Source organism: Vipera ursinii (assembly GCF_947247035.1).
Source record: "Vipera ursinii genome assembly, chromosome: 1".
Lineage (NCBI taxonomy): Eukaryota > Metazoa > Chordata > Lepidosauria > Squamata > Viperidae > Vipera > Vipera ursinii.
Window position 1 is genome coordinate 183,996,233 of NC_139512.1, and position 18,158 is coordinate 184,014,390.

The following is an 18,158-nucleotide window of genomic DNA, read 5'->3' on the forward strand; positions in this document are numbered from 1 at the left end:
CAAAGACGGGCTAAACTACAACCTTGCCTGCCTCAAGGAGACCCACACCATCTCGACAACTGGTATGTCCTGGCAGAGGAGGTGGAGATAGACCTACTGAAGAGGCACCACCGGGGGAAACCATGGGCCCGCCCGCCACCCAAGCAAACACACAAAGGGGAAAAACCACCGTCCACGGCTAAAAAATCAACAGGCTGTTTCAAAGGCAACCGAAAAGAATCTTCTATGAAGGGGACAGAGGCTGTAGAGTCCACAACCCCTGCCAAGAACTGGGATTGGATTCCGGCCTACACCGCAGGGGCAGTGGACACTTCGGAAGACAGCTCAGAGGGAGAACCATTGGTAAGTGGATCCATTCCACCCATCCTTAAGACAGTGAGTATATTAGCTTCTTCTATGCCTGAAGGAGTTAAAGTAAAAGCACTAATAGACTCTGGTTGCACCTGCTGCCTCATCAGCCCGACGCTGGTGGGGCGATTGAGCATCCCAGTGAGGAGACTAAAACAACAAATCTCCTTTAGCCAATTAGATGGGTCAATAGCAGGGGGGCAGCTACCCTAGCCACTTTACTAATTCACCTGTCCCTGGGGACTCATGAGGAAGACATAACGTTTGTAGTGGCCCCAGGCATGGAATGCCCAATGATTTTAGGACTGGAATGGCTGAAGAAATGGAACCCCGGGATAAATTGGAGGACAGCAGAACTCAACTTCCCAGAGGGGGAGCCTAGGAGCTTAAAACCCCAAAGCACCCACTCAACCCAAAGAGAGGAGTCAGCATCGGTGGGGGAAGAGAAGGGGTTACCAGAAATACCGGAGGAATACAGGGACCTTGCTGAAGTTTTCAGTGAGGAAAGGGCAGATGAGCTTCCCCCCCACTGCCCCACAGACTGCGCTATAGAATTCAAACCTGGGGCAAAACTCCCAAAGCCCAGGATGTATGCCATGAGCCCAAAGGAAACGGCGGAGATGGAAAGATTCATAAAGAAAAACTTAGAAAGAGGATTTATTGAGCCTGCCAAACCCAAAGTGGCCACCCCGGTTCTGTTCAGGGAGAAGAAGGACGGTTCTTATTGTTTATGTGTGGACTATAGGTCTCTAAACACAATTAGTGAATGTAATCTGTATCCCCTACCTCTAATGAAGGATATGCTATCCCACCTATCGAAAGGAAGGATTTTTACCAAACTAGACCTGAGAGAAGCATACTACTGCATTAGGATTAAGGAAGGAGATGAATGGAAAACTGCATTCAACTGCCCAATGGGTTGCTACCAGTTCAAAGTACTGCCATTTGGACTACAAGGGCCCCCCGCAGTCTTTATGCAATTAATTAATGACATGCTAAGAGAGCACCTATATAAGGGGTTCCTGGTTTACCTATATGACATCCTTATCTTCACTGAGACCAAAGAGGAACATATCAACCTAGTCAGAGCAGTCCTGGAAAAGTTGTGGGCTGCCCACATATATGCTGAACTATCGAAATGTGAATTCCACCAGGAAAGAATAGACTATCTGGGGTATCGTATATCCCCAGAGGACATCGAAATGGACCCTGGGAAAGTCAGGGCAGTATTAGAATGGGCACTTCCCCCACACACGGAAGCAATTGCAAAGTTTCCTGGGGTTTGCAAATTTCTATCGCCAATTCATCCCTTCATTTGCCCAAATAGCCCTGCCCCTCACAAACTGGTTGAAAACAAAGGGGGGGTCCCCAGTGAAACCCAGCCAGCCTCTGAAGTGGACAATGGAATGTCAAGCAGCATTTGAGAAGCTAAAGAGACTTTTTTCTGCTGAACCTGTCCTGAGACACCCAGATCCCGATAAACCTTTTGTAATACAGGCAGATGCTAGTGGTGGGAACCGTATTATTACAGGAAAATGATGAGGGGGTGTTGCAACCATGTTCATATACATCCAGGAAACTCATGGAAACAGAACAACGTTGGCCTGCGTGGGAAAAGGAGGCGTATTCTGTGAGATGGTCATTATTTACATGGCATCAGTTCCTGGAAGGAAATAAAATCCCCTTCCAGGTCTGGACAGACCACAAAAATTTGGAAGCACTAAAAACACCAAGGAAACTCGCTCCTAAGCAAGTCTGCTAGTCCCAACATTTTCACCGATTCAATTTCACTCTCAAATGCTTACCGGGTTGGGGGGGGAGAATTTCCTGGTGGATGCATTATCTCACATGCCCCATATAACAGCACACAGGACACTGACTTTAAACCACTTGTGCCTGAACAACAACTGGCAGCACCAGTCACCACCAGGGCTCAAATAAAAATGAAGCCAAAGGTGGATAGCCAAACTGGAATAGAATTCCAAAAGTCCTTGGAAAGTGATGAGTGGTTCCAGAAAAATAGACATGTGTGCACAATTAAAGATGGACTACCCTGGGTGGGTGGATCAATTTCATGCAACTGTGCCATGATACAAAATCAGCAGGGCATTTTGGGTTTGCAAAAACCTTACACTTAACTAAAAGGCAATTTTGGTGGCCATCTATGAAAAAGGACATAGAAAGCTATGTGGACAGCTGTCAAATTTGTGCAATGGGCAAGAGGCTGCAAGGGAAATCACCAGGACTGTTACAACCAGTGGTGAACCCCTCAGCCCCATGGAAAGAAATAGCCATGGATTTTATAGTGGAATTACCAGAAAGCAACAGGAACACGGTAGTCTGGACTGTCACAGATCTCTTTTCTAAACAAGTGCATTTCATACCTTGCCAAAAGATCCCTACCGCAAAAGCCTTAGCAAAACTTTTCATACAGGATATTTACAGATTGCATGGGGCACCACAACACATCATATCTGATAGAGGGCTGCAATTTACGTCGGCATTTTGGAAAGAATTTTTATCCCTTTTAGGAACCACCCAAGGACTGACATCTAGTCATCACCCTCAATCGAATGGCTAATGTGAAAAGTCTAACTCAGTACTTGACCAATATTTAAGATGAAAGCCTCCTTGAATGAATATGGCTTAATATAAAAGAAATATGATATTGCCATAGATGTATACTACAGGCCATCTAACCATGCAGAAAAAAATAGATAAACTTTTTGCTAATCAGTTAACTGATTTATGTAGAAAAACAATATATTAGTAATAGGTGACATTAACTACCCTGACATCAACTGAGAAACAAACTCTGCATCAAGTGGGAGATCGAACAGGTTCTTTATGTGCCTGACTGACAACTTTGTCACCCAAAAGCAGAAGAGGGAATCAATGGATCAGCAATACTGGACTTAATTCTTACTAATAGAATTGAAATGATAGATAGTGGTGAAGTAGCAGGAACTTTGGGGAAGAGTGACCATGTCATACTGGAATTCAATATAATGCAGACACAAGCAATAGAACAAAATCAAACTAGTGTGTTAGACCAGAGGTCCCCAACCTTTTGGGCACCAGGGACCAGTTCCGTGGAGAGAGGTTTTTCCGCATGGTTTGTGTGCTGCCTCCATCACATGGATGGGGCTTTGCTTGTTTGTGTGGACTGGGGGTTGGGGTTCATGATCCTTATGATGGGGAAAGGCCCCAAGAATTTTGGTTCTAATTTCTTGCTGTTCTAGAAGGACTGAAAGACCCACCTTATAATTCCTTACCTGTAAAACTAGGAATTTTTTATGTACAATTGTTGTTTTCAAAACACCATGACTCAGTCCCCTTTAACATCTGCAACCTCTGCAACCTATCCGGATGTGAGAGATCCGTGAGGGTATGTTTTTTTCCCCTGGATGGGGTTTCCATCTGCCTCCCAGATCAGCCTTGAGGTCGGGGTGAGAGAACGACTGTTGACTGGTTCTGGGGTACCCAGCGCAAGTGAGAGTGGTGCTGGACTGGCAGTTTTGGACTCATATACTCCTTCTGATTTGATATCATCTTTATTCAACATCTGACTGCCATTTCCCGAACTCACATGGCTATTTATGGTGCACTTACGTTATTCAGGCATGGACTTATACACCCTCAGGGGTGCTCCCCCCTCCTGGGTGCGACCCGCCTTCTTTTCTACCTCTCCTCTTGATGACGGGTCCAATTGTTGGGACCCTGAGAGATGGCTAGGTATGGATTGGGTTCTCTGGTTTATTTTTAGGAAGAGACCCCTGATCTGTTTTTAGCTAAATTTTTAAGGGGTTAAGGGGGAGGGTTGGATTGCAGTTTGAGTTGGAATATGGGGGGCTTCCACCAACCGAGTTTCAGTCCAGGCTTGTGACAGGTCACGGTGGATCGGGCTTGGGTTGAGCGCCTCCAGGGGTGGGGTTGCAGATCCCCATGACAATTGGGAATGGCAACAGGTGGTTGTACGGGGGGCTGCATCAACATTCGGGAGCACCCCCCCACTATCTTCAAGAGGTGGCGCGCTCCGACCCCCCGGATTTACCCTGTATTCCCAGGAGCGGGGATGAGCAGGCCCCTGAGCTCAGGCTGGTGTACCTTAATGCCAGATTGGTAGTTAATAAGGCTCCCCTTATCCGAGAGTTGGTTGAGGAAGAGCATGCCGATCTGGCTTGCATTACTGAGATCTGGTTGGGCCCAGAGGGAGGTGTCCCTCTGACTGAACTTTGCCCACCAGGTTTCTGTGTGCTTCACCAGCCTCGGGCTCAGGGAAGGGGTGGGGGTGCACTCAGTGGTTGTAAGGGAGACCTTGTGTCCGCGGGAGGCTACTGTTATTCAGATATTCAGGTGTGAGTCGCTCCTCCTGAGATTTGGCCCTGGGGTTCAGTTGGGCTTGTTGCTGGTGTATCTTTCACCTAGCTGTGTAGCAGCAGCCCTGCCCAAGCTCCTCGACACCCTCTCTGGGTTGGCGGTTGAGTTCCCCAGACTTATAGTTCTGGGGGACTTTAACCTGCCATCCCTGGGAGGTTCGTCAGGGTTGGCTTGGGAGTTTATGACCTCCATGACGGCCATGGACCTGACCCAGGTAATTCAGGGCCTGACTCATGAGGGGGGGGTCACACACTCAACCTTATTTTTCTATCTGGACGGTGGCTTGATGATCTGGGAGGGGGATCTCCAGCTATTACTCCCCTGTCATGGACCGATCATCACCTCCTTCGGCTGGCCTTCTGCTTTGCCCCCCCCCCATCGCGGGGTTATGGAACCGACCAGGTGGTTCCGTCCCAGGCGCCTAATGGACCCTGAACGGTTCCAGGAGGTGCTTGGATCTGTACCTGCCATCTTCGCTCACAGCCCGGTCGATGCCTTAGTGGAAGCCTGGGAAAGGGCGGCCATGGAGGCACTCGACCGCATTGTTCCCATGCGGCCCCTGACCCGGCGCAGATCCTGGCGGGCACCATGGTTCTCCGTGGAGCTCCGGGAGATGTAGCGTCGGAGATGGAGCCTAGAGAGCTGTTGGAGGTCCAGCTGGTCTGAGTCTGATCGATCGTGATTAAGAACCTTCATGAGGTCTTATCTCGTAGCGATGGAGGCAGCAAAGTCTAATTACTTCGCTGCCCTCATCGCGTCCGCAGATAATCGCCCGGCCGCCCTGTTTGGGGTGACTCGCTCCCTCCTGAATCAGGAGGTGAGGGAGGAGCCCCTGCAGGGTCGTGCCGAGGAATTTAGTCAATATCTGGCAGATAGAATTGCTCAGATTTGGGCTGGCTTGGACTCCGACTGGGCAGAGTCTGATGATGGGGAATCGAGCGGTCTTGGGAATATTACTTGGGAAGAATTCGATCCTGTGACTCCGGAAGAAGTGGACAGGATCATGGGGAAGCTGAGTTCCACCACTTGTTTATTGGACCCGTGCCCCTCCTGGCTGGTTTATGCAGCTCGGGAGAGGACATGAGGCTGGCTCCAGGCAGTAATAACTGCTTCTTTGAGAGAGGGCAGCTTCCCTGCCGCCTTGAAGGAGGCGGTGGTGAGGCCCCTCCTCAAGAAGCCTGCCCTGGACCCAGCCATTTTGAATAACTATCGTCCAGTCTCCAACCTTCGCTTTTTAGCGAAGGTTGTTGAGAGTGTGGTGGCTCATCAGCTTCCTCTGCTCCTGGAGGAAGCGGATTATCTGGACCCCTACCAATCGGGCTTTAGGCCCGGGTACAGCACAGAGATGGCATTGGTCGCACTGGTGAATGATCTCTGGCAGGCTCGGGACAGGGGTTGCTCCTCTGTCCTAGTCCTATTAGACCTCTCAGCGGCTTTTGATACCATCAACCATGGTATCTTACTGCGGTGCCTCAGGGGGTTGGGAGTGGGTGGCACTGTTTTACAGTGGTTCTCCTCCTACCTCCTGGGTCATTCGCAGTCGGTGTTGGCAGGGGGACAGAGGTCGGCCTCGAGGCCTCTCGTTTGTGGAGTCCCTCAGGGGTCGGTCCTCTCGCCCCTCCTGTTCAACATCTATATGAAGCCGCTGGGTGAGATCATTCGTGGTTTTGGGGTGGGGTATCATCAGTACGCTGATGATACCCAGCTTTTTATTTCCACCCCAGATCAACCCAGTGATGCCCTCTCCGTGATGTCCTGTTGCCTGGAGGCGGTGAGGGTCTGGATGGGGAGGAACAGGCTTCGTCTAAATCCTGACAAGACCAAGTGGCTGTGCCTACCGGCATCTCGGGTTGTCCATTCCATTACATCTTTATCAATAGGGGGTGAGGTGTTAACCCCCATAGATAGGGCTCGCAACTTGGGTGTCCTCCTTGATTCACAGCTCAGTTTTGAAGATCATATAGGAGCTGTGACCAGGGGGGCTTTTGCCCAGGTTCGCCTGGTGTGCCAGTTGCGGCCCTATTTGGACTGAGATGCCCTACGCACAGTCACTCATGTGCTCGTGACCTCTTGGATAGACTACTGCAATGCTCTCTACATTGAATACCACTCGGAGGCTTCAGCTGGTGCAGAATGCGGCCGCGTGAGTTGTGATGGGGGTCTCCCGATACTCCCATGTAACACCTCTGCTCCGTGAGCTGCATTGGCTTCCAGTTGTCTTCCGGGTGAGATTCAAGGTGCTGGTGATGACCTATAAAGTCCTAAATGGCATGGGTCCGGGTTATTTATGGGAGCACCTTTTGCCAGCGTTAACTTCCCATCACCCTGTGCGCTCCCACAGAGAGGGCCTCCTCAGGGTGCCGTCGGTCAGGGAATGTCGACTGGCGACCCCCAGGGGGAGAGCATTCTCTGTGGGTGCGCCTGCCCTCTGGAATCAGCTTTCTGTTGAGCTCCGGATGGCTCCCGACCTTCGCTCTTTTCGCCGCGACCTGAAGACTTGGCTATTTGAACTTGGCCTGGACTGAGGGACTGGGATTTTAGATCTTAAATTTTTAAAAAAATTAAATTTTAGAATGTGTTTATTGGTTAGGGCTATTTGGTTTAATTTCATTTTAATTTTTGTATATTATGTGTTGTTTATAGTGTTTTAATTGCCCTGTACACCGCCCTGAGTCCCTTCGGAGAGGGGCGGTATATAAATCCAAATAAATAAATAAATAAATAAATAAATAAATAAATAAATAAATAAATAAATAAACAAACAAACAAACATATATAATTTTCTAATACCACTGTAAAATTAGCAGACTTTGATTGTCCATTTTTGTTTTATTTTTAATGTGTTTACTCTGCACAGTTATTGTATGCTACTTCAGCAAATAGGAGGAGGTCCATCCAATTGTCCTGCTGATAATTAACATAGCACCTGAGGTATTGTTCTAGAACCCCATTCATACACTCACCATCTCCATTCATTTGTGCATGATGACTGGAACTAGCCTCTGGGTCATCTCCAACAGTTTCAAGAACTCTTGCCAGAATTTTGAAGTGAATTGTACTCTGCAATCTGATATTATTCACTGAGAAGTGCTATGCAGTCTATAGACATGCTGTATGAGCAGTTTCAGCAGGGCATTGGGGAGGGGATTTTCTGGCAAGGAATGAAGTGTACATGTTCAGAAAATAGATCAGTTATCATCCAAATTACTGTATTCCCTGAACCTTTGGGGAGTTCCACTATGGATATTTTCTTTCCATGGGACATTGGGTTCCGCTACCTTTGGAGGAGTCCAGCAGTTTTTCCTTGTCACTATTTTGCTGAGGCACATACTGGGCAGGTGGCTATATAGCTGTCAATGACTTTTTCCAGAGATGGCCACCAGAATTGCCGTTTAATCAAGTGCAAGGTTTTTACAAAGCCAAAAAGCCCTGCAGTTTTAGAGTCATGGTTTTTCTTTAGTACAAGCAGTTTTTGACATTTAGGCATGTGGTCAGAACCCACTCTTTCCACTTTAGGAAAGAAAAACTCTTGGAGACAAGTTTGTCCAAGCAGGAACTTTTACTAAAACATAGATGGATAGTGGATAGGATAGACAGGATCTGAAAACTGTCTCACAGATCGATACTTTCAAAGTGTCCCCAAGTAAAAACCCTACCCCTCAGTCCATTTGGTCAGTCCCGGATCAATCAAGTTTTAGGTGTCAAACCCCTCATGGGAAAAGAGAACCACCAGTACATTTGCAACATTATTACTTCCTCCCCTTCATGTCCATTTGGAGATACAAACCAGATTTCCCCCTACCCCCTTCTTTGTTCTTCATAGTTCAGAGGGTTTCATCTTTGTTGCTCTTCTCTGTACTCTTTCTAGAGTCTCAACATTTTGTTTACATCATGGTGACCAAAACTAGATGCAGTATTCCAAGTGTGGCCTTACCAAGGCATTGTAAAGTGGTATTAATACTTCACGTGATCTTGATTCTATCCCTCTGTTAATGCAGCCTAGCACCGTGTTATGTAATGCTGCTGCAGCACACTGCTGGCTCATATTTAAGCAATTGTCCACTAGGACTCTAAGATCCCGCTCACAGTTACTACTATTCAGCAAGGTACTGCCTATTCTATACCTGTAGATTTGGTTTTTCTTGACTAAATGTAAAACCTTACTTTTTTTACCATTGAATTTCATTTTGTTAGATAGCGCCCAGTGTTCAATCTGTCCAGATCATCCTGTATCTTAAGCCTATCTTCTGGAGTGTTGGCTATTCCTGCCAGCTTAGTGTTATCTGCAAAGTTGATGAGTTCCCCATCTATCCCCTCGTCCAAATCATTGATGAAGATGTTGAAGAGCACTGGGCCTAGAACAGAGCCCTGGAGCAGCCCACTACACACTTCCCTCCATGTAGATGCAGTTCCATTGAGGATCACATGCTGAGTATGGCTGGCCACCCAGCTACAAATCCATCTGGAGGTGATGCTATCTAACTCACCATCAAGTTTCCGACATATGAGCATATCTGTGTTGAGTATAAAGGCCTGAATGAGGTGAGTGTGTAAAATAAATACCCTCTCTCCCTCCTGAAAGACTTACTAACCCACCTGGCGAAGATGAGTGTCTTCACCAAGTTAGACCTGAGAGAATAATATTATCGGGTAAGAATAAAGGAGGGGGATGAGTGGAAAGCGGCCTTCAGCTGCCCCTTGGGAAGCTACCAATTCAAAGTCATGCCATTTGGACTGCAGGGGGCCCCAGCCGTATTTATGCAGTTGATTAATGAGGTCCTACATGAACATTTATACAAAGGGGTTCTGGTGTATCTTGATGACATTCTGATATACAGTACAAATATACTGTATCACATAAGACTGGTCAGAGAAGTATTAAATAAACTATTGAATGCCAAATTTATGTCAAATTATCAAAATGTGAGTTTGACCAAACCCGATTAGATTATCTTGGCTATAGAATTTCTGACGAGGGCATCAAAATGGACCCAGCCAAAGTGAAAAACTATAATTGAATGGCAGCCCCCCAAAACCCGCAAACAGCTCCAAAGCTTCCTAGAGTTTGCAAATTTTTACTGTCAATCTTTTGCCAAGATTGCTCTACCCCGTACAGAACTACTCAAAATGGGCAAGGGAGGGGGAAAACCGCGACCTGGCCAACCACTAGCATGGACTATGAGTTGTCAGAAAGCTTTTGAGGATTTAAAATACTATTTGCAGCTGAACTGGTCCTAAAGCACCCCTGCCCCGGGGAGCCCTTTGTAATTCAAGCAGATGCCAGCAACGTGGCAGTCGGAGCTGTGTTACTACAAAAGAATAAAAGTTGAGTCCTACAACCTTGTGCCTACACCTCTAAGAAATTCACGGAAGGTGAGAGGAGATGGACAGTCTGGGAGAAGGAGGCCTTTGCAATTAAGTGGGGGCTATTAAACTGGGGACACTATTTGGAAGGGAGCAAGGTGCCTTTTGAAGTATGGACAGATCACAAAAATTTAGAGGCACCAAATAAATTTTGGGTAAATTTATTTGGTGAGGGAAAAAACCTCATATAAAAAGGAAAATGTTGCAGGAGCATAAAACAAAAGGTGGCTTGGGGCTCCCTATGTGGGAGCTTTATTACCAAGCCCTTTCCTTGGTTTGAATAAAAGATTGGGTGACCCTTTCAAGAAAACGTATTTTGACACTTGAAGGGTATGATTTGCAGCGAGGTTGGCTTTCTTTTTTATGGCCACAGAAGGATGAGCAATCTAAGTATTTTACCACTCATTACATTAGAGGAAATTTGCAAAGTGTTTGGAAGGCGGTTAAAAAACAAGTGTATACACAGATCCCCAAATGGGTATCTCCGCTAGAAGTGGTGACCCTCCCGACTGTACACAGCGTAAAGAGAAATTGGACCTATGGTGACTTGTTGGATGAAGGTGATAGACTTAGATCCAGAGCTGATCTTCAAATTAGAGGATGCAACATAGATTGGTGGTCCTATGCCCAAATACAAATGTATACAATCTTCTGCTGTCCAGTTTCATGGAGGAAGAGATTGTAAAAGACACGATGATTGCCTGGGGGAGAAATATCAGGAGGACAATACAGCTTGATATGTGGCAGAACGTATGGAATAAGACCATGAAACTGACTCTATCCTCCTCCTTTAAGGAACATTTCTATAAAATGATCTACAGTTGGTATCTCCCCCCTGTTAGAATCGCTAAAATGTTTCCAGGATCTTCTGACAGATGCTGGAAATGTTGCTCGGCCAAGGGTACTTTCTTCCACCAATGGTGGACCTGTTTATATGCCAGATGATATTGGAGAAAAATTCAACAGTGGCTGTTGGAAATAACTGGCGTGAGCTTCCCTATGCAGCCAGACTTCTACTTACTGGGTATAAGACCAGACAATATTGACAAAAGAGATTGGTATATATTTGTTCATGTCTCAACAGCGGTGAGGATGGCCTTTGCCCAATTGTGGAAGGACCCAGATATACCCCCTGATCATTTGATAATAAACAACTTTCTCCGTTGTGCCGAAATGGACAGGTTAACGTACATTTTAAAAGATAAACGTGAATCACTATATAATATAAATTGGAACAAATGTTTTGTATGTCTCAATTTAGGAGACGAGTGATGAGATCACCCACTCAATTGATTTGTGTAATTTATTAGGCCTACAAGGTTGATAAAATATGATCAATGGTAGTTTTGGTGTTTTTTTTTTTGTTTGTTTTTTCTTTTTCTAATGATAAGGATATTCTATGTATTGGAAAGTTTAGCTGGGATGATATATTTTTTGTTAATAGAAGAGTAGATATAACTCTCAGTCTGTTTTATTTGTTTTTCATGATTTGTACTATGTGATTATATGGTTTGTGTCTTTAAACCCCTTGTCCCTTTCCCTATGTATTATTCTGTTGTCAATTTTACTGTAAATAATTAATAAAGATTATTTTTTAAAAAAAATTAGAGGCACCAAAAACTCCCCGCAAATTGTCCCCAAAGCAAGTGCGATGGGCACAGTACTTTAACCATTTTAACTTTACTTTAGAGTACATACCGGGAAGAAAAAACTTCCTAGCTGATGCGCTATCCTGACTGCCACAGTACAAAAGTGAACGCGAAGAGGTCTATGAGGCAATTATCCCCAGTTCACAACCTGCTGCAGAATTCTGCTGCACAAACCCCTAATCCTAATGACCTGGGAGTGAAGAAGATAAAACGAGAGCTTCTTACTGATCAATGGTTCAAAGATAATCAAACCAGGGATGGTTTGGCATACGTGGGGGAAAAATTGTATCTACCTGAAACCCCTGGGCCACTTCAATCGGCAGCAGACCTTTCTCAACCATGGGAATAAATAGCTATGGACTTTATTGTAGACCTACCCAAAAGTAGAGGAAATACTGTCATCTGGACTGTGATAGATCTATTTTTGAAGCAGGCTTACTTTATCACCTGTAAAGGACTCCCATCTGCACGACTGACTAAATTGTTCCTGAAACATATCTACCGACTGCATGGCGCCTGTAAGCGAATAATTTCAGATAGAGGAGTGCAGTTCACAGTGAAATTTTGGAGGAATTTCCTTAAATTAATTGGATCATCTCAAGGCTTATCATCTGCTTTTCATCCAGCTACCAATGGGGCTGCAGAATCACACCTTTCAGAGTAGCCACAGCAAAAGAGTTCAGCCTGATGCCTGACTATCCTCAGGTACCCTCTGCCACCCAGACACTTGATCAATGGGTGAGGAGGTGGGAAGAGGATTGGAGAAACATGAAAACAGCGTTAAAAAATACTTCTGAGACTTATAAAAAACAAGCTGATAAAAAGGGCTCCCCAAAGAACATTCCAAATGGGGGAAAAGGTTTATCTGTCAACTAAATATTTACGTCTCAAATTACCCAGCAAGAAATTAGGACCGAAATTCTTGGGGCCTTTCCCCATTGTGAAAATCATCAACCCAGTCGCAGTAAAATTGAAACTCCCCAGACTTTTGGGAAAAATTCACCCAGTGTTCCATTGCAGCTTACTGAAACCTTTTTGAGAATCCACTTTAAGACCTCCCCCTAAGAAAGCTCCTGGATGCCTCATAGTAGTGGGTCAGACCCATTATGAAGTGAAACGTATTCTTCACTCTAGAAACTTTAAGGGAAAATTGCAGTATCTACTATGATGGAAGGGATACCCATTGTCTGAAGCCATTTGGGTGAAATCTAGCGATGTGAAAGCTGACAGACTTATCAAAAAGTTTTATGAGAAACACCCCAACAAACCTAAAGCCAGCTTCTAACTTGTGTTTGTTTACATTACAGGATCTGTTCTTTTTGTAAGGTGGGCCGGATGTCAATGCTGCAAACATTGACATGTTTTTGCACTAACAATATAAGAGACAGCCTGTTACTTTAACTGCTTTGCTTTGATTTCCGGGGGCGGGGACGTCAACCAGATTTTTGAGAAGATAATAAAAGTCCGTGTACAGAATGGGAAGTGAAACTTCATATGTAAAACTAATTGGATAATGTGATTTATGACGTGTAGATAAGGGTGGGAATTGTGTATGTTACAATGGGTTTGGGAGGAGGAGATTTCAGATTCTGGCATCCCTCCATGAGTGCTGATGTTTCGTTTTATTAAGACTTTTTAGAAAAACAATGCCTGCATTTCGTTTGAACTGTCTCATAATAGCGGGTCAGACCCATTATGAAGTGAAATGTATTCTTGATTCTAGAATCTTTAAGGGAAAATTGCAGTACCTAGTACAATGGAAGGGATACCCATTGTCTGAAGCCATTTGGGTGAAATCTAACGATGTGAAAGCTGACAGACTTATCAAAAGGTTTTATGAGAAACACCCTAACAAACCAAAAGCAAGCTCCTAACTTGTGTTTGTTTACATTACAGGATCTGTTCTTTTGTAAGGGGGGCCGGATGTCAAATGCTGTAAACATTGACATGTTTTCCACTGACAATATAAGAGACAGCCTGTTACTTTAATTGCTTCATTTGGTGGGGGAGGAAATCTACCTGGATGTTGTGAGATGATTGGAAAAGCCCGCGTACAGAATGGGACGTGAAACCTCATCTGTAAAACAAATTGGATAATGTGATTTATAACATGTAGATAAGAGCAGGGATTGTGTGTGTGTTATGATGGGTTTGGGGGGAGGAGATTTCAGATTCTAGCATCCCTCCATGAGTGCCAATGTTCCGTTTCATTATTAAGACTTTTTAGATAAACAATGCTTGCATTTTGTTTGAAACTGTGTCTTATATCGGAACCATGACACCCATGTTAGCCTTTAGTAATGACTTTGTTTGTCTCTAGGTGTTTACTGATTCATTGTTTGATTATCAGCTGCATGAAGACAGCAAAGACCACTTATAGTCCAAAAGGGAGAACTCTAAATTGAAAACAAAGGACAATTAAAGGCTGTTTTCCACTCATCACCCTCTGATTCAAACCAGGTAGTATGTTTCTCGCAAGTCCAGTTTGGTAAAAAAAAAAATCCTTTTGCCAGATGGGCTAGCATGTCTTTCATTAGGAGTAACAAGTAAAGTTTTTTTGACACACACCCTTCCATCCTTCCGAGGTAGGTAAAATGAGGACCCAGATTGTTGGGGGCAATAAGCTGACTTTGTATAATGCCTCTGGGGGGGGCGAAAGCCGTAATAAGCAGGCATATACATAGAATGAAGGCTATTGCTAAGCACATTTGATTTGTGCTTAGATTGTAAGCCGCCCTGAGTCTTCGGAGAAGGGCGGGATATAAATGGGATTAAAATAAATAAAAAAATTTTTTAGCCCTCTATAGGTCATGCACAGACAAAGGAACCTGTCCTTTTTTTCTTGGAAGAGGACCGGGGTAGTTTCCCTGAGTCAGACCAGTTGGAGAAATTCTTGTTTCATATTTTTATCTATAAAAATTCTTAACTCCTCCAGTTCCCCAGGTGTCATTGAATAAATCTTTGGCTTGGTCAGTTTAGCCTCCGGTAATATCTTTATGGAACAGACAGTTGGCCAGTGAGGTGGGAGCTCATCCGAGTCCTTCTTGCTAAACACATCCCGCAAGCCCAAGAACTCCCATGGAATTCATGAGCCAACCTTATTTCATTCCTGCATTGCAGCCCCCACCTCCTGCCTTGGCTCTGGGGTCCCTAAGTCCCTTCTTGGCTTTCCTTTTGTCTCAGCTTAGTGGATCTTAAGGAACCCCCTCCTCCAGTTCACATAGGGGTTCCACTTCTATAGCCACACTAATCCTAGATGTGTGTGCCCCCATCTGCATCTCTACTGGCTTGGTGATGAATGTGGCTGGGATCTCCCCAGATACAGAGCTGTCCAGCTAGCAAAACACCCACTGCCACCTTCAGTGGTCTAAGTCTTACTCCTAGTTTTTCAACCAGGGCAGGATTGACCAGGGATCTGGTGTACCTTGAGCTCAGAAGGACCAGTGGTTTGGCTTTTCATCCCAAGGATTGGACTACTAATTCAATGCGGACCATCACTGGAGTGCATGGGCCACTTACTAGAAGGTCATTGTCAGAGTCAGTACCAGTCTCCCCAGGGTCCTCTGTTAGATCAGTCAGAATTCTCTTGCTATCCTTGGGAGATGGAATGAACTCCTTGACTTCCATTCCTTTCAAAGCTATTTCGTGGGTTCGTGGTGGTAGCTCGGTGGCTTTCTTGGTGGGGCTTGGAGTCTTCTTTTGTTAGGATGATTGGACTTAAACTTGGTGGCCTGATGTCCCTCTTTTCCATATTTAAATCAAGCAGTTGAGCATCACTGTGGGCTTGGGACACATGACTGCAGCTTTGGTGCTTCCTTTTTCTCTGGAAAGGATTTCCACCATCCATGCCCTGGGCAATGCTTACTTCAAGTTGGGTCAATTTCCATCTCCTCTGCCAACATGTACCAGCCATGGAGCGTGGGAGTGGGAGCCCCTGGAGATGCAGGTATTATAGACTTCATCACTCAGCCTGTCTTTGAAGTAGCCAATCAGGATGTCCTGTGCACTGTCAGTGAGCCTGCAAGCCAGGTCATGGAACTCTTGGGTGTACTCGGTTATCCCTCTGCATCCCTAGCTGATAGTCTTGACATGGTTTCTGGCTTTGCGATCAGCAGCGGGGGTGGTGGTCCTCAAACTGCTTGCGGAGTGCTGCCATAATTCGGTTGAAGTTTTTAAGCTCTGGGGCATTGTGGTTATGGAGGGTGACCATCCACCCCTTCCAAGGCTATTGTGACACACTGCACCTTGCCACCTTCTGTAGCGATCTCTGGACCGTACTCCTGCATGTAGGTCCATACTTGGGCCAAGAAGAACCCCAGTTGCTTGGAGCCTCCATCAAACTTTACACACAGCGATGGAGTCTTTTGGCCCCTCGTTGTTTGTGCTGCTCCTGCGGGGGGGGGACAAGTTGCTGATCTGGCTCCTAAGTTACCCATGGTGGCAGATGTAGTCACCCCATCAGTTGCTGTGGCTGGGAGCAGCTGGTCATCGTGTTGCACCACTCGAGCAAGGGCTTTGTGTGCCTTGAGGTTTTTGAAAGCTTCACACATGAACTTTATGGCTTGCTGCATCATCCAGTCAGCCTGGCTCATCTCTTCTTCTTCCTCTAGCTCCTCCAGCTGCACTTGTTGCTCCCATTGGCAGCTGTCATGGCTCCCATGGGTGAAAGTGACTCCCTTGGGTTTCTCCTCCCAGTCTTCCTTCCTTCTGACTATCAGGAACCATGTGGGTCTTATTAGGTTGCCACAGCTTTCAACCTTTCACCTGGACACCTGGAGAGATCCCATCCCAGGGGAGGCCTGGATGAAGCCTCCCCCCAGAATTCAATCACCTCTGGGTCATTCCCTTGAGCTGACATTGTGGCCATGGTCCCCACAATAAAGATAATGTCCTCTCTGAGTTGACCACAATTGCAGATTCCACCTATTGTCAGACCTGCTCCAGTTTGATCCCTTAGGGAAGAAAAACCCTCAACTCCATTTGAAGTAAAGGCAGTTTTACTAAGAAATGCTGATTGCAGTAAAGTCAGGCAGAATGTGAGTTCCCATGCAAAAAGACAAAATTGATTTCCTTCGGTCCCATCCCTCCCCCATGACTCGTTCAACCCCAGTCAATGAGATGGTGCCTGGATGTTTTGGGAACTCTGAGGTGTTTCAGTTGGTAACTTTCCACACTCAAGACAAATGGCTTTGAAGGTGCCTTAACATGAACTGGTCCCATAGTGATCTGCTTTTCCTCAGTTGTCATCCCACTCCCGAATTCCCACACAAGAATGCATATACAGTAGTGGCCAAAATTGTGGAAACCTTTTGGGTAAAGTTTGAGGTTTGATGCCTAATAACACCACTTTTTTTGGGGGGGGGGTAGTACCATAAAATTATATATCAGTGGAAAGATAATTTAATCAAGAATGTAATTCAACAAATTTTGTTCAATTATTTGTACTGTATTCTATGAAAAGTTATAGCCAAATAACCAGAAAAAGGAAGCACAACTTGCCTAGGTTGATATCAGGTAGCTTTCCGTCATGTGATTGTAGCCTATGAGCATGAGTGTTTAGAGAGCCAATCAGGTGTCATCTTGTTTTGATGTCATGTATTGAAGCTGAGAGGAGGAAATTTGTCAGTGTGTTATGAGATCGCTATAAAGTTGGTTGGGTTTTTTTCCCTTTCATTTAGTGAGCTTGTAAAACGTAATAAAATTAAAATAATGGTGCAAAGAGTTGACTGGTTGCCCAGAAAGCAATGTAAAATAGTCTTATTAAGTGAACAAGGCTACAGTTATAAAGAAATTAGAAGAAAAATTGGTGGAAACTTAACCAAAGGTGGTATTTCTACTGTACACTTTTCCCAAACGGTTTCCACAATTTTGGCCACTACTGTAGGTTTATTGCTACCCATTTGATTCTCCCTCCTTTGATGGCAAGATGCCAGCATGACACCAAGCCGAAGATGGTGGACCTGACAATGATAATGAAAGTCCAGGAAGAAAATAAGGTAGCCATTTCTCCTATAATATTGTTGCTGAACTGGAGTCTAACCATTTCTAAAATAAGTCCTTTTTGCTAAGTGCATATAACAACAGGACTATTGCAACCTCCTCTGCATGGGGCTACCCTTGAAAACTATTTGGAAGCTTCAGCTGGTGCAAAACACTGCTGTGAGAGCAGTTCTAAGTGGCCCATGTTACCCTGCTATTCTATGAACTGCACTGGTAGCCAGTTTGCTTCCAGGTCTAATTCAAGGTGTTTGTTATCATCTATAAAGCCCTATGTAGCATGAGTCCAGGTTGTCTGAGGAACTGACTTATTCCAATGAGACAGGCCCATCCTACCACAGCAGCAGAAGTGACATGCTATGGACATGCTAGTCAAGGAATTTTGGCCAGTGAGATCCAGAGGAAGAGTCTTTTCTGCTG